Here is a 10,056-nt window from a genome sequence, read left to right as displayed (position 1 = left end):
TTCGTTTCATGGCGGGGGAAGATGTCCCAACCCATCACCGCCACCACCTCCCTTCCACCAAGCTGCCAGGGCCATCAGGAAAGCTCAGATTTGTCCTCCCCAGCAAGCTTGCCCGTGGAGAGGGTCTCCAAGGAGCCCATAAGTGCATCTGGGGATGAGGGGTAGCTCGGGGGACTGCAGAGTTCAGTGCTGAGCCCTTTGCCACCACATCAGCTCTCCCCAAGTGACTGTGATCACCACAGTTTCTGCAACAAAAGACCAGGCCAGCAAATGAGCACATCTGTATTTCACCACGTCGCACCATGGCCGTGTGGTGACACCACAATGCTGCCCGTGATGGCAACCAGCAAAAAAGATTTCGGCCACATCTCTACTGGCCTGAGAAGGGGACCTCAGAGTGGTCCATCTCTGCCTGGTTGCATTGCAGGTGGCCTGCATGTTCACGCCTGGTGGCACAAGGTGTCCCAGGGCTATGGAGATGCACCTGGATTATCTCTGCAGGGCCACTATATGGCCAACGGGGTCTTCAGGGCAACCCTTCAGGCCAGCTCTAGGTGTGTGCATGGCCGCAAGGCTGACTGTGAGCTCAGCTCACCAGCAAGGCTAGGTAGGTGGCAACCCATATGAAATGTGAGCAGAGCCCTGCTGGAATGCACGAGTTGCTTTTGCTGGCCCACGTTTTGCAGCCAAAGTGCCTTTCACCAAAGCTTTTCCTCCTCCCCATGCACACCGGCTTGGTGTGAAAATGGTTTTAAGCGCTAGCTCTGCATCTCAGCATCCTGCAAGAGATGCACGGTGCCTCCAGGACGGACTCCTCCGCCCCCTCCCCATCCCCATCCCCATCCCACCACCACCACCACCACAATGAGCACCCCTTGTTGTAGAGGGGTTAATAAATGATGCAAGAAAGGAGCCCTTTAATGCACAGTGACCTCTGGCCTTTCATAAATCACAGTGTTGGGCTGTGAGTGCGCGGGGGGCGCGAGGCGGTGGGGGGGGAGATGATGGGAGGGGGTCCATGCAGCTGCGCCACGGAGTTGACATTGTTCCCACCATCACTAAAGTGCAACAAATCCCTCTATTGTGTTCCTGGTTTATCTGGTTCCTCTTGTTTATTAGCAGAGGTTGTTTGGCGCTGGCTCCAGCCCTGGGCGGGTGGAAAGAGTGTTGGCACGCACCAGAGGAGGGGAGGGAGGGAGTGGGGGGGACCGGGACGGGAGGACGAGAGCAGCTCATCAATGGCTGTATTGTCCCATCTTTTTTGTTGCTCCTGTAATGATATGTTCGAAAAAGGAGATTAAATACAAAAAAAAAAAAAAAAAAAAAAAAAGAGAGAGAGAGCAAGAGAGAGAGAGGCAGGGGGAGATGAGAGAGGGAGAGAAAGACAAACTGCACTGAAGGACAGGGTAGGAATGGTGGGGCTGGGCTCGCAGCGGATGCTCCCGCAGCTGGGGAGGATGAGTCGGGATGGAGCCGCGATGGGGCCGCTCCGTGCCTTTATGCTGCTTATTCAGGTCAGGAGCCATCAGCCCCAGTGCCTGGGGCTGCGCCCACCCGTGCCAACTCTATTCATGGCCAGCAGGGAGGATGGGGTGCTGGGGACGAGGGGCTGGGGGCAGCAAGAGGGGGGAGGAAGGCTGTTCTTCACGTCCTTCGAGGCTGAACTGGCCTTTGTACAGCAGAGGCAGTCGGGGCACAGCATCTTCTCAAAGCACTGGCACCGTCCTTCATCCCTACCAGGTGGCTTTCCCCCAGCCCACCCCACCCATTGTGAGAAGAACCAGGGCCCCTTCCCAAATCTGTAAAAAAAAATCTTTCTTACACTAGGATCCCCCCTCTAAAACTGCCCACAGAGAGCTCCGCTGCTTCTCATAGGGTCCGTGGGACAGTGCTGGAAGATGATGGTGCTTTGGTCTCCACCTTTCCCAAAGCTAGATGACAAAATGCTGTAGCCACCAGGGCTTTGCTAGGTGTCACTCTGCTTGTTGCCACCTGTGGGGCTGAACCCAAGCAAAAGTCGTCGAGAAGCGCACAGCCAAAACCCCACCGTAACCAGCTGTACGGAGATAAGAGCAAAATTTATTGAGATAAGAGTGAAACCCTGTCCGAGGTGCTCAAGGCTGATTTTATTTCACCTCAAGCCACTTTTATCCCAAACACAATGGGATACCCCAACCACATTTCTGCTCCAGTGTCTCCACCATCCCAGAGAGGTGTCGCCTATGGGCACGTTGATCCAGGGATGTGGTCAGGGAAGGGATCCAGGTCACCAGCTCTCAGGACAAGCATCCCATGCTGACACTGAACCAAACCTCTGCTTCCTCCAACTATGCCTGCCTCAGCACACTTACCACTAATGAAGATTTCTACCAGGAAAGCTGGGCAAATAATGTAAGCTCTGGTTCAAAAGCAGAGATTAAAAAAAAAAAAATGTGGAGGAAATCACTGTGGTTGAACCAAGAAAGACATTTTTATTATCATCATTTATTTTTAAGGCATAATTCAGAGAGTGAAACATTCTGCCGAGCTTGAAAAAGCTTTTAATTTGAATAAGCTTTAAATTTGTGGTTATTAGGCTCTTGTGTATGGCCTCTTATCTCTCAACCTGGGTCAAGACTTAAATGTAAAACGCTGGTTTGATATGAAATGTCAGAAATTCCCTTTCAAAATGTCCATTCACAACATTTTGGCATTTAGAAAACAGAATAATTCAGAAAGATTGCCATGAAATGAAATATTTTGATATTTTAAAAATCTCCCTCCCACGCTCGCCTTCCGGCCAAAACCGCTTGCTGCATTAGGCCTGGATCTGTGAACGTTTTCATTCCCCTGAAATCCCATTTCTTGGCAAGTTATTTGCCAATAAACACTTGCCTGGTGCCCCTCTTTCCCACCCTCAGGTGACACCACATCCCTGGGAGGCCTTAGGGTCTCCACACCGCTGGATTTGTGGTGTCCCCGAGCCCCACCTTGCCACAAGCGATGTGGGGACTCATGGCAGGCCTGCCTTGAAACCGTGCCACCCACTCCCTTTTTTTGGGGGAAAATTAGGAGTGAGGCCCAGTGCGGGCCCAGCCGTAGCTCTGTGGCTGTAGGAAATGAAGCTTAAACCCATGTCACTCGGTCACACGTGTTTGTGGAGTTGCTGCCCAGGGGGTTTCTAGAGGGACGTGTGAGGAGCTGGATGTCAGGGCTGTGAGGGTGTTAAGGCTGGAGGGGAGGAGAGCAGGGGACAGGATGGACCCTGCCTTGTTGTGGATAGGTGGCAATGCAGGCAGTGTGGCTCCTTTTCGTCTGAGTGGAAAACGAAGCACGTCACTGCTGAGAAATGCTGCTGGGATGATCAAAGGCAACATTTTTCCCTCCCCTCTTCTCCTGTGTACACACCACATGAGAGAGCAAACCACCCCAATGGCCACGCAGAGGTGAGCCAGGTAACAACAGGATTTTAGAGTTGTCGCCAGCTTCCCAAACACTCGTTTCAAGAGCAGATCAGCTCCCACCTCCTCCTCTGCCCACCACACGCCTCTGCCAGAGCAAGTCTGATGCTCTTCTCCCTTACAGGAACCTTCCTCAGCCCTAGAGCTGGCTTCCCTCTGCCAGGTGCTGCTCCAAATCCAGCAGGTACCCCTGTGGGATGACTCTATCAGCCAAATGATCTGATTCTCTGGTTTCAGTGGCATTCCTTGGGGCAGGGACAGGACCACGGCAGTCACCATGACTGTCACAGGCTGAGTTCAGCCCAGCTTCTTTGTCTCCGTGGTGCTGTTCCCACAGAGCATGTCCCTCTTTTTCAAAGTTTTTATCCCATTCACAAGCTCTTGTTGCTCTCGGAAGAGAAAAGAGACAGCAGGCTCCTTTGAGAGCTCAGAAATTCCCTAGGGAATCTGGGCACCCAAGCCAGCATGTCCTAACCTCTGGAAGATGCAGTCAGTGGCAGATACATCCCGGAGAAACTCTCTGTGCATACCTCTGGCATGGCTTCAGCAGTTGTTGAGAACATTACCTTTGGGTTCGGCTTTCCAAACCCTGGGGAAGTTCAGGATAATCCACCCACCAGCAACGTTCTGGGAGTTTCTAAATGTGTATCAGCGTTGCGATGGAAATTCATAGCAAGCCCAGACCAAGTCTGGATACATTTGGGATGTTCTGTGCGTAAGTAGCACCCTTGAAACACTCTGGAGAGTAGCACAGGCCCTGCACCTCTATGGAGATTCGCATCCTGCGTGTTTTGCTATGAAGCAGGAGAGGATGCAGGGCTGGTCGCCCCCGGGGACGCGCGACACGGTGACGAGAGGAGCATGGCACTGCTCGCGGAGCATCCCGGCCCAGATGGCACAGCTGAACCTGCTGGGGGGTCAGGACGCCCCGGCACCACCGGCTGCAGCTGTCTCGTGTCCCCCTTCCTCTCCACCCCCAGGGGGACCGGGCCCTGACCACCAACACAGCCCCCTCCGTCAGGGGTGCCCTCGCTCCCTCGTCTGCTCCCTTTGAATCGAGGCATGAGAATTTCTCCCCTGTCTGCACAATCATCTTTCCTTCCCCCCTCCCCAGCGAGCAAAATCCTCCTTCCCTGCCTCCCTCCTTCTTCTCCTTCCCGCCGCCTCCCCCTTCTCTCCCTGGAACTTCCCTGCAGCTGCAGAGCTGGCCAGACAATCGGGTGTTTTAGAGAAATACATTTTTGGGCTAATTTGCCATGCATAAGTGTTTCTCTTACCCTTTAAAGGCAGGGAACAAAGAGCACATTCTCCCCGAGCTCTGCCCTGTTGTGAGCAGCCCTGCAGCTGTACAGCGCTGTGCTACCCTCCGCTCTCCTGCTCCACTCGCTGCTAGCTCTGTAAGGCGCTGGGGCTCTGCTTCTCCCCGCGACCACACCATCTCCTACCCCTCGCTACACATTTCTTCCTGTTTTTTGTTTGTTTGCTTGGTTTTGTTTAAAAAAAAAAAAAAAAAAAAAAAAAGCAGAGCCCAAACAAATTGGGAGGCAAGGGATTTGACCGTGCTGTCACCCCACCTAGGCTGACTTCCCAGATGAAGCAGGTACCACGTTTTGAGACATTATTTATTCAGAAACAGTCTGGACTTACCTTTATTTGGGACTCAAAGCTGTCTCCAAGCTAAATCTTTATTTTATCCCCTCAATCAGTAAGGCTGTGGTGGTCCATTACACACACCCATAGCAGACCACCAAATCTTGCACCGTTAAGGAACCCCAGCCTCTGTAGAAGAAACCATGTGCTGGGTTTTCATGTCCTATTTCCTCATTCCAATTCCTGGTCATCCCTGGTCGAGGAATTGGTCAAACAGGAAATTTTTCCTTTTTACAGCTAGGATGTTGAGTGATGATGGATTTGACCTGGTGGACCAGCTCGGGCAGGAGATGCATGTGTTCTGGTGTGTACTGCTCATGAGCGTGCAAGGAAACGGCACGGAGCAGATGGACACTGGGGAACTGGAGGTTTTTGTCAGCCTTTTGGGGATCCCACTTCAGCACTTGCTGAATAATCTGTTCCTATCCATGGGAAGTTGCTCTGGCAAATGGTTTCCCATCGGGGTAACAGGTTTTGGTATAAGAAAAATGAAGCTTTCCAACCAGCCCCGACAAAGCCACTTTCCCCACTGTACCCAGGCAAATTTTCCCATCAGCCCACTCTAATCCTTAATAAATATTCTTAACTGAGCCCAAACCAGATGCATTTTCAGATCCCAATTCTGGCCTGTGGCACTTTTGCTCAAACAGGTTAACCACATTGGACCCCATGAAACTCCCTTCACACCCCACTGATACAGACTCGCTCTTTCTTCAGCCCTCTCCCACACGTTGGCATTTATTGTTTTGCCTCCAGCAGATCCTCTTGACTCCAGTCCAGATGGGTACATAAAATGATAGGGACTTTGCTCCAAAATTCTCCCATCTATTTTGAGAACAGATGAAAAAGAGAAGGGAAGGGAAGGGAAGGGAAGGGAAGGGAAGGGAAGGGAAGGGAAGGGAAGGGAAGGGAAGGGAAGGGAAGGGAAGGGAAGGGAAGGGAAGGGAAGGGAAGGGAAGGGAAGGGAAGGGAAGGGAAGGGAAGGGAAGGGAAGGGAAGGGAAGGGAAGGGAAGGGAACTGCAATCAATGGAAATGCATCTGGGGAAGCATCTGAAGCAGGAAAAGATGAAGGCCTTATGGACTGGAGACCAAGATCCTCAACTTCTATGTTGAAATGATACCTGGACAAATGTACAGTAGAAAACAGCATAACTGGCAACACTGCACAAGTCCAGGGACAGTGGGGCTAGTTAGCCTCATCTGGCATAGCCCACTAAATCCCTCAGTTTCTTCCTGCATCTTTTATCTCTTTGTGATTAGCGAGGTTGTTAGCCATAGGCATGTAGGAGCTTAACTACAATAGCAGCCAAGTAGTGGAGACCAGGCTCAAAGGCATGCATTTATTGATAGTGTGGTGGCCCTTGTTCTACAGAGAACACCACCTGCTCTTAGCTTGGGTAGGGTTTTAGCACTCTGAAACTCTTGGCTTCCTACTGTGAATGAGTTGTACGAGGCAGCAGTGGAGACTGGACATATGTGAACTTTAAGTTTCTTAGTTTCCAACCTGTATTTCAATATGGGTCTCACAGAGCTTGCTCTTTTGAGTGACTCCACTAAGTGCCAGTCAGGTATTAAAATGGTAATGCCGAGAGAAAGTCAATTTCTTCAAGACTCGGAGCTGCAATGGTGAAAATCCCGTTCAGCAATGAGTTGGGTCATATTTAGCATCCACTCTGGGTAAGTGTCCTTCAATCACTCGTGGAGACTGAACTCAAGGATTTCCCTTGTAGGGCTTCAGGGAACATCACACAGCGCTTGGTGGCCTCAAGTAGCACAGGTGAGTTGGATGCCAAGACCAGGTGCCAACACAAACACCCAAAGGACCAGGATGAGTTTAGTGGGTGCAAAATTCATCCCCAGCCTTTGTGGTTACCGTCTCTTAATGCAGAGAGAGAGAAAGAAAGGAGACGAAAGGGAGGGAGAAGGTCAGGGAGTGGGGGAGGGCTGGGAGCCCACAGACTTCTGCGGCCACATGATTTTCCTGGTTGTTTTCAAGGCACTGCTGAAACACGGGCGTACGAGTTCCATGTGATCGCTTATTTACGAAAGCATATTCGTAATGTTGTGTGCATCTCCCATCCGCTCGGCACCCCACCTGACTGCGGGCTGCCGGGCACCCGCTGCATCCTGCCCATCCGCGCCTCGGGCGATGGGTGACCCAGGGCTGCTCTTGTCCTGGCGAGGTGGGGAAGCGGACAAGGGGAACGTCTAGCCTTTTCCAAGCTGCCCTTTGTTTCTCTTTGCCTGACTCTACAGGAGGAGGCTCCAGAAGCAGGACACTGCTCCTTCTGTCCTTCAGGAAGAGAAGAAGCATTTATTTCTGACCTGGCTGTTCTTTCAAGTTGCTTCTTTTTGCTTTTTAAAGTAACTTCTTTTAAGTTGCAAGGCACCCAGAGAAAGCTCAGATACAAACCGATCTGGCATGTACTGACATTTGATCTTCAAATAAGTGTAGGGTGTCTTTCCACGGCTGTATCTTTTTCTTGTACCATCATTGCTGAAGTCCCATCTCACTCATAGATCTGCTCAACAACAGAGGAAACTTTCTTAGAAATGATGAGGAGGAGGCTAAGGAAGAGTGTTCATGATGAAAAAAAAAAAATAAATGATTGTTTCTTTGTGGAATGAGGATTTGGGCTACTTTCGATTTGTTTGTATAGGAACCCTTAACTCCAATATAATTGTTCTGCTCAGCCAAGGGGAGATCTAAGACATGAGCAAAAGAGATGCAATGTTTGAGAAGAGCTTTTTTGAAGGCCAGTGATAGGGACTGACTTCAGAGAGGCTGCTTGGACAAGGTTATGCTGCAGTAAAACATATATTTTGAGGTGGAGTGTTTTCTTTTCCTTTGTCTCTGCACAGTCCAAGGTACCGGCCCCCCTAGATAAATGGTTCATTGAAAAGAGCTGCTGCTTCATATGCTGCAAAACCCCCTCTAGAGATCTTTGCCGAAATCAAAGCTCCCATGGAGAAAGGACATCTGACATTTCAGATCTCTGGTATGGTCAAACCACTCAACGTCATCCCTACCTCCTCTTTCCAGACAACCAATCCTTGCTTAAATTGCTCAAGAGCCAGTGCCACCACCTCGCACACAGCTTACGCCTCCCATGGCCATGCCTCTTCCCTGCACGCTCATTAAGTCGCCTCCATGAAGGGTTAATTCAACCAGGGCCTTTTACTCCAAGTTGTTTTCCAAGAAGCTGAGAGAATAGGTCTCTTGTTACAAACATGGCTTCTGGGCATTTGGTGATGCTTTCCCTTTTTTCTCTCTCTGTGCCACAAAGGAATCTTTTGTTCTTGTCCCTCTGTCTCATTTACTCTCCCCCACCCTGCTCTCGCCTCTTCCCTCCATTGGCTGCCAAGTGACTAAGGAATGGCAAAAAAATGACCATAGCGCGGTCATGGCAAATATTTCTTCAGCTATTATCTGATAGAGACCTTGAGCATCTATGAGAAGGGCCCTCTGCCTTCCTTCAGGCTTCTAGAGATGGGGAAAAATGAGTCAGACACAACAGGGCAGGATATAAGTTGAATCAGCCCAACATGCTAATGGAAATGTCTTGCGAATGGAGTCATGGTGCCTGTTTCAGGAAAATCAAATGATGGGGACCCAGAACTGGCAGGAGTCCAGTGGCGGCTACAACAGGTCTCGATTTTTATAGGAACTCTGCATTTATTTTAAAAGGCAGAAGAAAGTCACTTTCTGGCCTCCACATTTTCTGATTTAGCAATTCGTAAGCTGGAGCCAACGCTCTTTATTGGAGATGTAGTGTCACCGAGTATCTCTGCTCCATTGCTGCAGATGCTATTGTGCGTGAGGATGCGCTACAAGACAATTTTCTTCTTCGCACCACTGCACCCTTCAGTGCTGCCTACTGACAAATGTCACCTTCCAAGTCGAGAATACCTCAGCTTAACAAAGCCTGTTTTCTCAGAGAAACTGCTTCCACCTCCCGCAGCCATAACCCCCAGCACGTGTCCGACAGATATCTTTCTACCCTCCACCACAGTAAAGCTCTGGCAGATCCCCAGGGACGTCATGACTTCCCACGCCCCATTAAATTCTACCTCAAGCATTCCCACAGACATCATCCTCGTTATAGCCTCCTCCTTGCACATAGTGCTTCACTGAGTCATTTTACACGCACACATATAGATGTGTAAAGGAAAATTCACGTGATGCTGAAGTCACTGCAGCTTCCACAGTGACCATCCTCCTGCAACAGAAAATGTCCCAGCCGAATTCCCACCTCCCTACCTTTATGATTAGGAGCATCTTAGTGTATCCTTCTCTGGTAATAGCTTCTGCAGGAAAAGCAGATTTTTCATCTGCTGGTAAAACCACCACACCTGGAGCAATCTTGCTCCTCCTGCCTTTTTGCTTGTCTTCTCTACTGACCCTCTCTTCACTCCTCCTCCTACCCTTTGTCCCGACCCTATCTCACTTTGTGCTGTGCTCTAGGTGACCACCGTATGCTTCCTGGCTCCGTCTGCCAAACTTTCTATATTCTTCTCCCATGCGGTGCCTCAATTATTTTGGAAGGCCCTTGGAACGATCATTAAATTTCAACCCTAGTGACACAGAAAGAGGCTTCCCACATACATGCACACAAAGCTGTGGATGTAGGGGGTGATCCAGAGAATTTTTCTTCCTGAAAAGAAGGGGAATGGACTATGCAGATAAAAGGGCTATTATATTCGCACATTAGAAGGACGTCTTGTCTGGTGGATTTCTAAACCCAGCTGGTTAAAACATCATGAAAATGGCACACTGACCAACTCCTTACATTCGTCTGACTGTGCCCATAACAAAGATTTGTGCCAAGTCAACCATATCTTTTCCAAAACTGCATGCAGAGCAGCTTCCATTGTAAAGCATCGAGCCCATCTAATATGTAACAATTCACGAATATATGACAGTCCTTTTCCTGTCCTCTGGCTTGATAACATCTAAATGAATCC

This window comes from Anas platyrhynchos, chromosome 1 (assembly GCF_047663525.1).
Source record: "Anas platyrhynchos isolate ZD024472 breed Pekin duck chromosome 1, IASCAAS_PekinDuck_T2T, whole genome shotgun sequence".
NCBI lineage: Eukaryota > Metazoa > Chordata > Aves > Anseriformes > Anatidae > Anas > Anas platyrhynchos.
The sequence above is the reverse complement of the archived record's forward strand: the minus strand, read 5'-3'. Positions refer to the sequence as shown.